Below are 14,258 nucleotides of genomic sequence, written 5' to 3' on the forward strand. Positions count from 1 at the left end.
AATTATTTTGCCAACTTCTGTGAAAAAAAAACTTTCCGTCAAACCTTCATGTAATTACTTCTTTCGTTGGACTCGTCCAGTTTCTAAGAGACGCATACATATATGGAAAAGGTGAACTGTTAGACGGTTCCTGAAAAAAAATCTTGGCGAGGCCTCACTCCAGACTTTGAATACCTGAGTGCTTTTAGTTTAAAAGAAATTAAAAGTGGAGGGAAAGCGGCGATGTTTTTGCGCTGCGGTGAAGAGTAATTGAAAACTTGTTAGGAGGTTCTGAAATTACCATATCAATGTTACACCTTCGTTTCAAATTTGCGGTATTACGCATAAAAAGCCTTTGTGCATAATATTATCGAGGTTAAGGCTTTTATCCAAAGCTGTCAATTGCTTTGAAAACCTCATTATACATTAAGTTATTTACTGCAACACGCGTAAGTGCCATAATGGGGAAAAAACGGCACAATTAGGAAGTCAGACACATGGGGAATACTATAGATATCTGTTTTTGGGCCAGCTCGTCAAACACATAATTGACAGCCAGCAGGTGAAATTATTTATGTGTGGGTAAAAGCCATTAAGTTTTCCACACATGCAGTAAGATGAAAAATAAAATAAAAAAGAGAAGCTTTAGAACAATGTCATGATAAACAAAGAAAGGCGTAAAGTTAGCGATAATTTGCCGAAAATGAGTTTCCTTCCTGCGATTTTCCATCTCTTTCTTCTTAAACAAAATAGAAAATTATTGGTGATTTTAAAGACGCGTTTCGTCTCTTCTGTCCTCTCAGTTAAATAAAGTTAACATATTCAATATTCGAGGTTTGGGAAAAATAAAAACACGAAAATTTTTGGGGTATTACTATGTTTTTCATTTGTTCATAGACAGGTACATGTGAGCATGAGATTTCAAATGGCGATACCTCTAGAAACTTGTGGTCCAAATCGAGTCAGTCTTATCTACCAATCCTATCTAAGATATTTACCTTCAATGCCACCAGTTTGCGTAATTCACGAACATTAATAACGGTGAAATAACAAGGTGAGGTGTTATGTGGACCAACGATGGACCAGAGTCATCTGGGTTCCCGTGAAATAAAAAACGTTTCTCGCCCGATGCATGCAATCTGTGTATCGAGGAATTAAGCGATATACGACTCTCGCTAACTCACACCGTTTTGAATTTCGACAGATTCTTACACCGAGTCACCCGCATCACGAGAATTTTCATTACAAATTATTTTATTTTCGAAAAGTTTTCATAAATTCCATTTTCCCGTTTTAATGCAAAAAAGTAATCCTGTCAAATTATACTTAGAAAAGTACGATGTTTTATATGCTTTAAAGCTTGAAGTTAAGTCAATATTTAAACTTTTGGACACTGATGTCAACGATGCAAAAATAGCGTTTTAACTGTCAAAAAGATGGCTTCCATATTATTAAAAGAAAGCTGTATATCACATTTTAAATGCACGACTCTACAATAAGAAACCTAAGCCTAAACTACTAAAGATATATTAGATGCAGACCTAACGGGTGTAGTAATTGTAAAATGTGCCTGGAAGAAAACAATTTTGACCCTCAAAACAGTTGATAATAATGAACTCGAGTGAATGAAATTTGTAGCCGCAGGTGTCTTACAGAAAGAAAAATATTTATGGATGCCTTGAAATAAAGAGAGTCCATATGAAGAAGCCAAGTTACAATCCAAAGCCACATGGAATAAAACTGGTTTTAAACACTCAAATGAAATACGTCAGAAGTAAAAATTGTTTGAAAAAGGTGTGATTGGTAGTTGTGTCGACGATAATTATTCTTCAAACGATTTCTAATTTTTTGTGACAAGTGAGGCGAAATGTATTATGAAAAAGCTTGAATGCATAAATCCGCCTCTTTCGTAATTAGCATCATTTTTTTGCTTTGGATTGGTGTACCTTAGTCAGATTTTCTGCATATGCATCTATAGACGTTTGCAGCGAGCTTCCTTTCCTTTGCAAATTCCATTTCAGTGCTATTTAAGCATAGGATGTCCACGTGACAAAGAAGTATCTTGGCAAACAACCGATACCAAATTCAACAAAAACACAATCAGGAATAAAAGTCGATGAACTCGTACCTCTATGGTTTGAGTATAAATTTCATTATTGGCTTTTGGCATTTATAACAAAACCTTTTTGGTGTTTATTGGAAGCAGATAAAAATTATATGAAGCAATAACCTTAGATGAAGATTTTTACAAATAAGACCTTACCTTTATTTAAATATCTCTTAATGTTCTTGCAAGACTGTTATTAAACGGGGCTCGGTTGTATAAGGGGCGGATAACGCTATCCAACGGATAGATCGCTATCTGGCGGATAAGTAATAGCAAAACGTATAGCGTTATCCAATCCGACCTTCGAATAACCGGGGCCATAACTACAAATATTCCCCAGGTGTGATTATCAAGCTAACGTTCTTTAGATAGAAGTGAGCCCGGTTTTCACAAATAAGAAATGGATTGAGTGCATTTAAAGTTAAATTCTGACGTGTTTCGAAAAAAGGTAAAGATAATAGACATAAGTGGTCTCTATTGATGGCTATTGCGAATAAAACATTTCCGCCTCTTCTCGGACCTCTTGTGTTTCAAGCCGATGACAAAGACAGTATTAATTTAACTGTGAAATTTATTATTTCATTTCAAATCCAGTTGTGAGGGAAAGAAATATTGTTTTGAGGAAATTTCTGCTCCCCCTATCACATTTTCCTTAAAACAACGACATACTCGTGTCTTAGATATTTGTATCTAATCTGTCCTGAATCCTTCACTTTAGTAGATTGTGACTGATTATGGTATTAAGTATGGCTTGCTTGAAAACAGACTGTCTTTTCGATGCACGAAAATAGTCAACGCATATGTTGCCAGTTCAGTTGCTCGTGTGCGAAAGAGTCAAACAATACTGAGGTTGCGGGAAAAACTTGCATGACATGATGTTTTCAGTTATGCAATAATCATTACTGAAGTGTTGCTTTCCAAATTAGTATTATCTTTGAAATCCTTGCGGTCGAATTAACAGCTACTCAGGTATAAATAACACTATTGCACGAGCTTTGGTGGATTTATAATTTATCATATTTGACTTGATGGAAAGTTCCTGTAGATTTTAAAACTGTGTACCAGGAGACCTGGGAGGTTTGACTTCATGCTGTGCGATTATTTTTCTCAGACTGTCTGTTTTACATTTGCACTTAACGTCGGCAGAAGAAAGGAAAAGTCACGGGTTATTTTCGGTGAGGCATTCTCCTCAAAATTTAAGGAGCCCGTGGTATAGTTTCTAAGAATTAATTGAACTGTTATTTTGACCTACTTGGACGTCAGATCATTATATAAAAGAGCCTTGTTCAGGTGGTATGGAGACTAAGGGATTAAGGTCAACTTTCGCCGCATTTTATTAGATAGAAATAATACCTCGCATTTTAGGCAGATGAAAAGACATCTCTATAACTATTATTCTACAAGAGACAGAGCGGAAAAAAAGGAAGTTCACATATCAACAGCCACGCCAATATTGTTAAGCTTTAACGAAGGATGACGTCAATGTCTACGAAGATTCACCAGCCGGTTGAAAATACATTTCGAATCTGCAACCTACCGCTTTCTTAAAGAGATCATATCATTTTTCTGTTACACTCGAAAGGACCCACTCAATCCTCGATAATTTACAGTTAATGAACTATGAGATCAAAGTCGCAGGTTTTGGGGCGGTTGAGTAGAAAACTTAGTACTAGATTGACAGATAATTGTTCCAAATCATCCACTCTGTAAAAATTGACGGCTTTCTCTAAGTCGATGAGTACAATTGACAAGCATTTCATATCTGGATATTTCGAGTGGCGCACACTTCACTTTCCTGAGGATGTTAACATCTCATTCGTGATCAAAATGATGCCAACATAAATAAACGTAAATCTACAGAAGTGTCCCTACGGAAAAAAAATAAATAACTACTTCAACTTACATTGTAACTTGATAAATTAGCTGCGCTTTCAAAGGTACGTCGATAGCTTCACTTGATGATTCAGCAGGTCTTACCCAAGCTTGTGATATGCTCTGCGGATTAAAAGCAAAAGGATTCAGTGAGAGGAGTTGGATTTTTCAGAAGAAGCTTCCATGCGGGAGTCCTGAAAGGAGGGCTTTGTTTGCTGAACAAGCATCAAGTAATCTGGTAATAAAAGAAGTCGAAGTTAATATGACGTAAATGCGACATGCCTAAAAACAGCCTAGTGGTAACATTTGTATCGATGATTGACTGAGTTCGGTTTAGCCAAAACGGAAAACAAACAAACAACCGATACATGGACCGAATGAAGAGAAAAGCAACTACGACATTGATTAAAAGACAACTCAAGCTTACGTTTTTATTAGGAAGGGCTACAGGATTTTGCCTGAGGTCTCCCGATCAAATTTTGTTTCCTTCGAATATAAATTCTTTATCGCACCCGATATACGCTGCACGAGCCTTAAGTATGCAAATATTCCAGCTGTACACAATAGCTTTCGAGTGCTGTTGACAAATACTAAACCTTTCCAGAAGTCAATTATAAAGACATCAAATCTCTTATCTAGAGTAGGCCTCGCAAATATTTGTTTCAAATATCCTAGTTACTTTGAATTGTATTAGGTGATCAACCTTAGAAAAGACCACAAAATATTTTGATAGAATTAATTTCAGTGATTTAAATAATTTTGATCATTTCGTCGAAATTCTAAGACACCATCGAAGTTTATTCGCAGGTCTTAAAACTCCGTTCTATTTCATGCTCCTGACTGTTAGTTTTTAAGGTCTCGAGGTCAGCATCTGCAAAATCGATTAAAATTCTCAAATTTCCTTCACTATTTCCATCTATTTCTCAGTCTTTAAATAAGTTGTCATTGATCGCTGTTAGAAACTTCAGCCTATCTTGAAAAGTTACGGTTGTTTTAGATAAGATCGACAGAGCATAACTTTGTCGGCGAGCGAATGCACAGCGTGTTACGATGAAGGAAGTTAGAATATAATTTTTGGCCGAGTGTTATAATTGGATTCTGGCAATATCACATCAACTGAAAAGAAAAAGAATTTCAGTGCTCTGGTCGAAAGGATTAGGCTAATCGGTTCCACAGGAAAATTTGCGCCAAATCCAGCATCCTATGTTCGTGCTGGAATTTGATTAATGTATTTAAGCATATGTTTTGCATCAACTTGTGTCTAGAGCGAATTTTCGCCTAAAGTACGTAATGCCGAAGGCTTCAACAAAAACGGCCTCGGCAGTTAATATTTCCCGGCTGTTTCAGTTAAAATCGCATTGCCATATGACAAAACTTCAGAATGGAAAACTGACCTCAACATTTGTCAATATCTTCCTTTTGTTAAATTTCAAGGTAGAAAGTAATATAAATTGTAGACATTCATTTTTGGCCACAGGTTTTAACGATGACAACACCCTTTCTCGTCGATATTAATGTTATTTAAATCTTTTTTTTCTTAGATAATGGCGTCGGTTTTCTAAATTGATGATGAGGTAACAAGAACGACATTTTTACCATTTAGTAAGAAAAAAACCCACCAAAAGAAAAAAAAAAAAAAAAAAACCACAGGACAGAAAACTGATATTACATCGAGATAAACTGAGTTTAATCATTTCCCTCAATCTAAACCATGAATGCTCGCCCGAAAAGTTCCAAGTTTTTCTCACGTTCCAAGCTTTTTATGCAGATTTGAAATGTTTTACACTTTAAAGATGTGTTAATGTAATGATGAAAGGATAGTGTGTCCATTAATTACGCAAATAAGTACTTCAAACTACAAAAAAACCTGCAAAGGCCATAACTAAATCTTAAAAAATCATGGAAAGTGCCCCCCTTACGGTAGGACTTTTCAAATGTTCTGGAGAATAAATAAGCTTCTTATGAAATCACTGTTAAAAATGTGAAGAATCTTGAACAAAAGTTCCAGATTTGCGCGGTGGTTTGATTCCAAACGCTGGGTTCTTAAATTAAAAAACCATGAAATAATTTTGAAATGAATCCTGCCCTCATACAATGAGATTTAAATACTAAAGAGAATGGATAAAAATGACCAAATAAACCACGAAAATACACTAAAAAAATAACTTAAAAATTAGTTTCTTTGCCGCTAAAGACTTACTATCACCCTCGATCAATTCAGGATTTCCTTCCGGGTTCTTACTTTAAAGCTAGAGATTTACAGTACTTGAGTGCCTTTTACCAAATGGCACAAAATGCGTGAAATATGAAAATTACTGTTATTCCGCACACTCTGATTTGTCATACAACTTTCGTTTAAAATTTTTCAAGCGCTAACGTCCTTTGCATTGCTTTATCAGTATACTGATCCATCTGGAAAATTCGGAAAACATTCGAAAACTTTTCGCGATCATGTCAATTTCCCTGTTGCGATTACTAAACAACACAATTGGCAGCCTATTTCTTATGTTGCACAGACTAAACACACAAACTTTATCTTTTCTAAAGTAAACCCGAACGCTTTAAAAACCAGGCAATCCGCTCCTACACAGCTACTACAGCTACAGATACCAGTTCGCTCGTTTCTTATGCTCAAAAGGAGGAAGGTGTCTGCGAAGTTTTATGCAACATATCTAACAAGGATTTTTTTTTAGCAGAAAAAATTCAGTACATACCACGTCAATTTTGAATTATTTCCGGCCCACTGATGGGTGAAGAATTTTAAAGATCAGAAGAAAATTGCCAACAACTTTTTTAAACGCCTACTTCAATATGTCTCCATAATTTCTCTACTACTTTCTGAGGCTCTTGAGCCACTACTATTCGGGGAGGAGCGAACTTAGCATAATCAGAAAAGAGGACTTTAAGTTTTCCTAAGCTTGTAAACAAAACTACGGAAAACCACAAAAACAGTCGACCGCAGCTTAAAGTCTTAGTAAGATTTGACAAACCGATTAGTATAGAGATCAAACTTATAATTGCCCAAGTTCAGTAAAAGAAAGGAAGTTAAAGCAATTTGAGGCTATTGCGAAATAACGAGAGTATACAAAAAATAAATCACCTGCAATCACAGTCGAGAAAAAGAAATTTGCGTAAGCTTAAGATAAGATATTCAAATTTCTTAATCAAGGGGGGTAAATATTTCGTTAAAATACTCTGGTAAACAACGTGAAAGGGATTAGTAATTTTTTCTTTAAATTTGGGCTAGACAGTTTGGTATGTGAGAAAAAAGGTGACAATTCCTAATAAATGAAAAAAAAAATTATAAGTTGGAGGATTAATGGTGGTTTGAATTCAAATCTTCTAGCTATATTAAAGATTTACATCTTCTTAACAGCATGTTTTTGTTTCGTAACGATATTCGATATTTTGATGACTGATCAATACATGGAAGTAATACTGAGAATCTTATGATTCTGTTTATTGAGCACGCTGATCAATTTTGGAACAGGAACTAAAAACACTTGGTTAATCAAATGTGGTAATAGGATTTTACACAAAGCTTCATTACACCGAATAAAAGCAAGAAATATTCGATAATGAAAAATACGACTTGTGAGATTCAAGTAATTCAAATAGAGTTCAGTGCAAAGAACCCATTTTCGTCGAAAGTGATTTTCATGAAATATGGATGAGGTATGTATTGTTTTGCCTCAAAAGGCTCACCTTACAGTCAATATGGTTACACAATTTTAAATTCCCTTGCTATAGAAATTATGATTGACCAGATAAAATAGAAAAAAAATATTTCCTTTAAGTCTTAAAGTCGAGCTAATGGCATTTCTTGATACTAAGACTTGTAGATCTAGAAAAAGAGCCTTTTTTTACTCAATTTTCGGTCTCTTAAAAGCATTTCAGTGTTGCAATCTAAAATGATCCCGTCGATAATCCGAAAATTTACCAAATTGAGTATTTTCACATCTTTTGAATCAGTTCGCGGCCTTAGACAATAGCACGACTTAACAATGATTTTCACCTGTGGCTCTGAACTAATAGCGCAAGCGTTTTCATCACACTTCACCGGATTTGTTTTCATTGCAATCAGCTTGTTACCGTGTCTTCAATTTGAAGGGGTGTGAAATTTATCAACATTTAAACCATGATAAAACGAGGACCGTAAGTTTTATAAAGTAACAAATAATAGTTTTATTAAAAAATAACTGTCCCGCCAATGAAAAACATTCTCTTCTGAGCTGAACGCCGCATCAATTTGCGACTAATACAAAGACCTAGATTACTTTTTGTTTACAACAAAATCCACATTAATTATACATAGGAAAGGGCTTATTCAATGTGTCTGTATACAAAATAATTTTTTCTCTTCCTTCATAAACATTTTCGGTCAAATTATGAAAGAAATACAATTTTTCAATATTTTATTACATTTAACCTTCAACGGTTGAGACTATTACGACTTCAAACACGCGTTGACATCCCAGAAAATTTCAGGAAATTCTATCTCAATATTTTCCTCTATAATTATAACTCGCCGAGGAAAATCAAGCTATGTTTGAATGATATAAGTGCGGTATTTTTGTGAAAACCGCGACAGATAAACTTTCTAGTGTTCTGTACGCCTTTCTGTCCATTGTTATTGATACGAAAGCTCCTAGTCTAAGAGAAATCAAGTCGTCAAGAAATAATAATTCTAATCATTAACAAGATGTTAAAGGAGGTGAAAATTAGCTCGGCGATTCCATTGGAAACGTAAGCCCGCTTTAAGTCAAACATCACAAAAACAATTTAAGGGGATTCTGCTCTCGTGCAGTAAGACTTCAAACTACGTGAGAATGTCATGTACTCATTGTGGGTCGTGCTGGTTTTGACTTGAGATTCTCACCACGCTCTGGCGGGGAGGAACGATTCAAAGTTGACCATTAAAGGCATTAAGTAATAATTATGCGTTATGCCGCCTTCGAAACGGCAAAAAGTGTTCAATTAAACTTCAAAAAAGTTTCCACTTTATGCGAAAGCTGGTTCCTGTTTAAACGAGCCTCTAGGGCTCGGCTCGCGCTCTTTCTAGACAATTTAACTTGATTTCGTTAGGCTTTCTGTGCCGTTTGAAATAAGTAACCATATTTTACAGCGAAAAATAGCAGCATTCGTTGTGGGAATATTTCACCCCGAAAATTATCATAACACTCACCAAATTTCTTCAGTCTGTATTGAAGTTGATTTCCCTTAAAATTCAGTCTAAGCGGTCGCATTTAAGCCATGCAGTACTATAATTTTAGATTTGACACAGTCGGAACATTAGGCCGACTGATGGGGGAAGCTCTGAACTAAATGCACCAGGCACCTAAAGCTGGCGGGATTTTCTGCTGTTACTGTATTGGTCGGTGCGAAGCTCGCTGCGGGAATGTATGAAAAAACCGTAAACATTGCGCTCTTATTTGCATATGCACTCACTGTAAATAATATACCTAATAAAATCGTCACTACGTTCATGAAGAAATTACTTACGAGCTTCAAACTTTTGAATAGAGAGTTCCAGCAACGTTATTGAATATTATTCATTGCTTTAGACTCTTAGGGGATTGAAAACAGGCTAGGATGCCGTTGAAAAGAAACAAAGTCACCTGCAAATTCTTCACATTTTAAAGCGACATAACAGTGCAAGGACATATCTCCCAGGAAGTAAATACGAGTAATTATGATACTATATTCTTTTGATTATCGTCTCGACTTGCCTTTAAGGGAAATTCGTTAGAAGGTTAGTTTTCACTTTATTAGCCATATGGCTAATTTATAAACGAATGACTCTACCGGGAAATTGCCATCAAGATTGATTTTTTTTTGTTCATGAGCCAAAAAGAGACCCTCGTTTTTTTCAACCAGTAATCAAATAAATAATTTCGAAGTTTAATGGAAAAAATCCAATGGAAACTTTTGTTCATAAAGAGACTGTATTTTAATAGAAATCTAAGTCCGTGGCACAGTAATTTTTTTGCAAAGTGCAGTAAATATTAAACGGCAAAAGTAGCCGACGTGTCAGTCATTTCTGTCTAAGTAATGAAACAAATTAGATGTGACTTATATTTCCTTACTTCATGGACTAATAAAATCTCTAAATTAATATACATTAGACTGATTTCCTGTCTATTTCGAGATTTTCTGAGAGCACGTTTTCATTGCATCTCTGTGAAAGCGCCGAGGGCAGATTCTGCGTAACTAATCGATTTGCGCGTAATTGAAATCGAAGCAAATTAAACGAGAAACTCCAATGAGCGAGAAATAATAATAGCAAATATGTTACAAAATAAAGCATTTTGATAGTGATAATTCTTCCTTTCCAAAGGGATTTATGAGTTGGGAACTAGGCAATTTAAACGGAAAAACCAATAAAAAAAGGGGCGAATCACACTGCCATGATTGGGCGGAGGGATTTTCATTTCCATGTTAATCATGTATGTTTTCAGTTCCCCTGCTGTTTTGAAATTTTCTTTCACTGTGTTGAGAACAGCAACAAGACATCATGAAAAAAGAGATGCTAGCAGTTTCGAGCTCTTGATCAATTAGAAGCGCATTGTGGAAAGTATTGCGAAATGGTAAATATCAATTTATGAAAGTATAATTTTGATCACCGATCATTGCCTCTCCTTTCAAGACTCAGCGCACAACATACCCTATGCGTTTCGAGCTTCAAGTGGGACAAATTTGGAATCTATAAACCTTTTTTTAGGAATATTTATCTTAGAAGGAAGTTAAGTAAATTGGAACGGCCTTGAGGGTTTTCGAAAAGTTTCCTATTTACTTTACTTTAAGGCCTGATGGCATTATTCAAAATTACAATGGCTAAGCTATAATTGTGGTAATCTTTATATGCAAAGTGAATATTACTTGCTAAGAAATCCACTTGAATCAAAATTTATTTAAAATGAGTTGCTTTTTACAGCCTTGGGGGTCATAATGGTCGACTGACTAAAGTAAAATATGAAGCAATCATTTAACCCCTTGTGTGGTACTCTAGATTAGATGCATCACTCGCGAGTACTCGCAGGAAAAGATCTCTGGCTTATTTGCTCTTGTATAGTAACCTAATCGCCCATTACCTTCTGCATGATTCTACACCTTTTGAAGAATGAGGGGAATACCGCTTTATGCTTACCGTTTGGGTTTCGTCCTTTTGCAGCTGAGGAAAGTGTTTGCAAAACTATGTTCGAAAATTTTCTGTCTCTTGAACTAGACGTTTCAGTGTAGATCCTAGTGGGGTGCTAATTAAAATCGTTGGTCCTCGGCAGCAAGTTTAGCCGAGCTTTGAAAGTACAATAGAGTAAGCTATCTTAATTAAACAATTCGGTATCTTTACCATTCAAAATAGTTTCATTTCGAAAGACATTTGACACTTTTCTCTTTGAAGCAAGCGGCTCAAACTGTAATTGATTCCCTAATTCACCTCCTAAATTGTGAAATTTATTTGGTGATGTAAATGAATATGTTTTCTAAATCATTCCTATATGCAGAGTACAAAGCAAAGCTAAAAGAAAAATTAAGTCATTATCTGCAAATTTATAGTTACTTTTACAAAACTAAGATTTACTCAAACCGTATTAGAACGTTCTAAATTTACTATCTATGCATTTGTTAAAAATTCAAATTCTATATTTATTTATGTTGGTTTTGTTGGTTTCTGCTCTAATCTGCCCTTCTGTTCAGTAACAATTCCTGCATTTTGTGGTAAACTAATTTGCACAATTAAATTCATACTTTTATTTTCTCCATTTTCTTTAATTTTTCAACTTTTTGTGTTCACAATTTCAATAAATTACTTCTTAAGAAAGGGAGTTGATATAGAGAAGTCACGTATTCCTTATCGGTGTCCAATATTTGTGCGATAATTTCCTATCTGAAAAATCGTGACGTGTGATATTTTGTCTGTAGTTTAAAGGGAAAATGATTTTTACGACCTATCTTTTTACGAATTTTACCCAGCAATGACTATGAGTCGTCAATGAGCTGTTGCCAGAAATCGGGTTGGTCTGAAATATAACGAAGTGAAAATCAGGAGTTTATTTTTATTACTGACAGACATTGGTATCTCCAAGAAAGTTTCTTTTTGTGATAACGGTGGCCAATGTTTAGCTAAAGCGTAAATTTTATTAAAATCTACCAGACATCAAAATAGATTGGTACACCTAATAAAAATTCAAAACTATATAATATGATAAAAATGAAATAAGCATCTTTTTTAAACCCTAAGTGAAGCTGGTAATAAAGGTATTTGCTCAAAGTATTTTGCAATTCACGACTCGTTTCAATATTCTAGTTCGAGTCGGAAACAGTTTGGGAAAATATAGAGGTTTAAGGAAATGAAACACTACAGGCAATCGCGAAATGTAAACTATTGACAAAATTAACTCGACCAACGACCTATTTGGTTTAAAATTAGTCACAATATTCTTTATTTGTATAATGAAATTGTGGAGATAAGAGAAAAATCGTAATACCTTGACGACAGAAATAGGAATTATTCACGCAAAAGTGTAAGGAAAGTATGCGGGATTTTTGCGGTCTCTTTCGGTACACTTGAGTTTCGTAGTCGCTAAAGAGTCTGATTTAATAGACATAAGGTGAGGTACCTTTAAATTGGTTATTCAAAAACCGTGGTTTAAAGGTGTCAAAGCACACTAGAAGACTGAATCGAGGAAATAGTCCATCATTAGGCGTTTAATTAACGTGGTCAAACCAAATTTTTAACGACTGAAAATCAGGAATAGATTAAAAAATCAAATGTGAATTGAATGAAAAGTATCTATTTTCATGATTGCTAGACTTTTTTTCGTTCAAGAGGTTGATGATTTAATACACACTTGGTAAAATACGTGCTAGAAATGCGTAGTACATTTCAAAGCTTTAAAATGTGGTAGCTACCCGATTATTTGGTTTGATTGTGGAATAAAAATGCGCTCCTCGCACTCCTTTTTGGAGTCATCTGACCTTAATATATCTAGGGCTGAATTAATGAAGCATCGTAAATTTTCAAGGGAGGGGAGGGTTGGAATCACTGAACAGCTTTTTTTTTTAGTCTTTTTATCATGGTAAACTATCTCGCCAAAAACACCCCATTCCCTTCCCCGGGTTTTTTAGATTGTACAACTGGACTTGAGTCATTAGTTTGCATTTGACCAATTCCAAAAATTATTTGTATGGTTACAGGGTTCAGTAATTTCTACTAAATTCTAGTAGACTTATCTATAAATTTTTTTTTCTTATAAAAGAGATCGAGAAGTAATTTGCTTACCTAACTCTCCCAGCCGTTCGGGCCAAAATATTGAAATTTCCTTGCAAATCTTTCGTGTTGGAAATAAGAAAATAACTAACTGCATAACAAGTGAGGGTAATTTGGCCTTTACGGTCCACGTTTTGCAATGAATTTTTACATCAACCGCTATAGTCATATCTCGTCCTGCTGTTTTTCTTTGTTTTTGTTTTTCGTTTTTACTTACTTGGGAGATTGCCTCTTTATCACTGGCAATTTAAGCAATCGAGTAAACGAATTTCATATGTAAAGACTGAGCGTTTGAATATTCCACATAGGCAATGCATATACATTCAAAATTAGCCACTATTAAGAATATTTCATTATAAGCGTTACAAATAAATAATTTCAATTGGAATTCATCGACAGATCGTTCGCACCCTAAAGGTTCTTGATCACAACAACTTGAAGATGAATTAACTACGCGTCGTGATCATACTACCAAAATAGTTTCTCAATGTTATAACCACTGAATTAAAAAATCAAAGTCAATTTATTCAGCAATAAAATAAACACCTCCATTGAAGTTTCATTTTGCCTGAAAAGTGGCGCCTTTCATGATCAGTCGAGACATTGTTTTTTTTTAGACTTTTCAGAGTTGACGTGATCTGAATAGTCTCAAGAAATTCAAATGTTTATAATATTTAAAATTTTAGATATTACTTCTCTTGAGCTAAATTTTCTTGATATTTCTCTTGATTTCCTCCTTTACAAGCCATGCTCTTTCTTTTCTCATTTTCGTATTTTCCCTTTCTGATACATTTTGAATTTCGGATACCTCTTTAAAGAAAATCCTATTTTGATTTATATTATATTATATAACATTTATTATATAAAAATTATATAACATTTTAAACTAGCCGAGGAGTATCAGGGGGCCTAGTGGACACCTGTCTGTGACATAAAATAGTCGCAAATCCATCAGAACAAAAAAGAATTGGTAAACACAGTTGTTCAGACAAAATAAATAGAATAAAATTCTACAGGTGTTTTCTTCCGTTA

General features: G+C 34.8%; 1 protein-coding gene across 9 annotated transcripts in view; it reads right to left on the reverse strand.

Annotated features, from left to right (window-relative positions):
• Positions 1-14,258, reverse strand: part of LOC131773255 (uncharacterized) — a 33,438-nt gene that overhangs the window by 7,908 nt on the left and 11,272 nt on the right. For 6 of the 9 annotated variants that reach the window (XM_066162086.1, XM_066162087.1, XM_066162089.1 and 3 more), the window contains one exon: positions 3,990-4,081. The gene's annotated coding sequence lies outside the window, so the exon portion shown is untranslated. Of the gene's footprint in view, positions 1-3,989; positions 4,082-9,143; positions 9,257-11,925; positions 11,977-14,258 lie in introns of those variants that run through there. The other 3 variants (XM_066162088.1, XM_066162091.1, XM_066162092.1) reach the window with 2 other exon arrangements.

This window comes from Pocillopora verrucosa, chromosome 2 (assembly GCF_036669915.1).
Source record: "Pocillopora verrucosa isolate sample1 chromosome 2, ASM3666991v2, whole genome shotgun sequence".
Taxonomy (NCBI): Eukaryota; Metazoa; Cnidaria; class Anthozoa; order Scleractinia; family Pocilloporidae; genus Pocillopora; species Pocillopora verrucosa.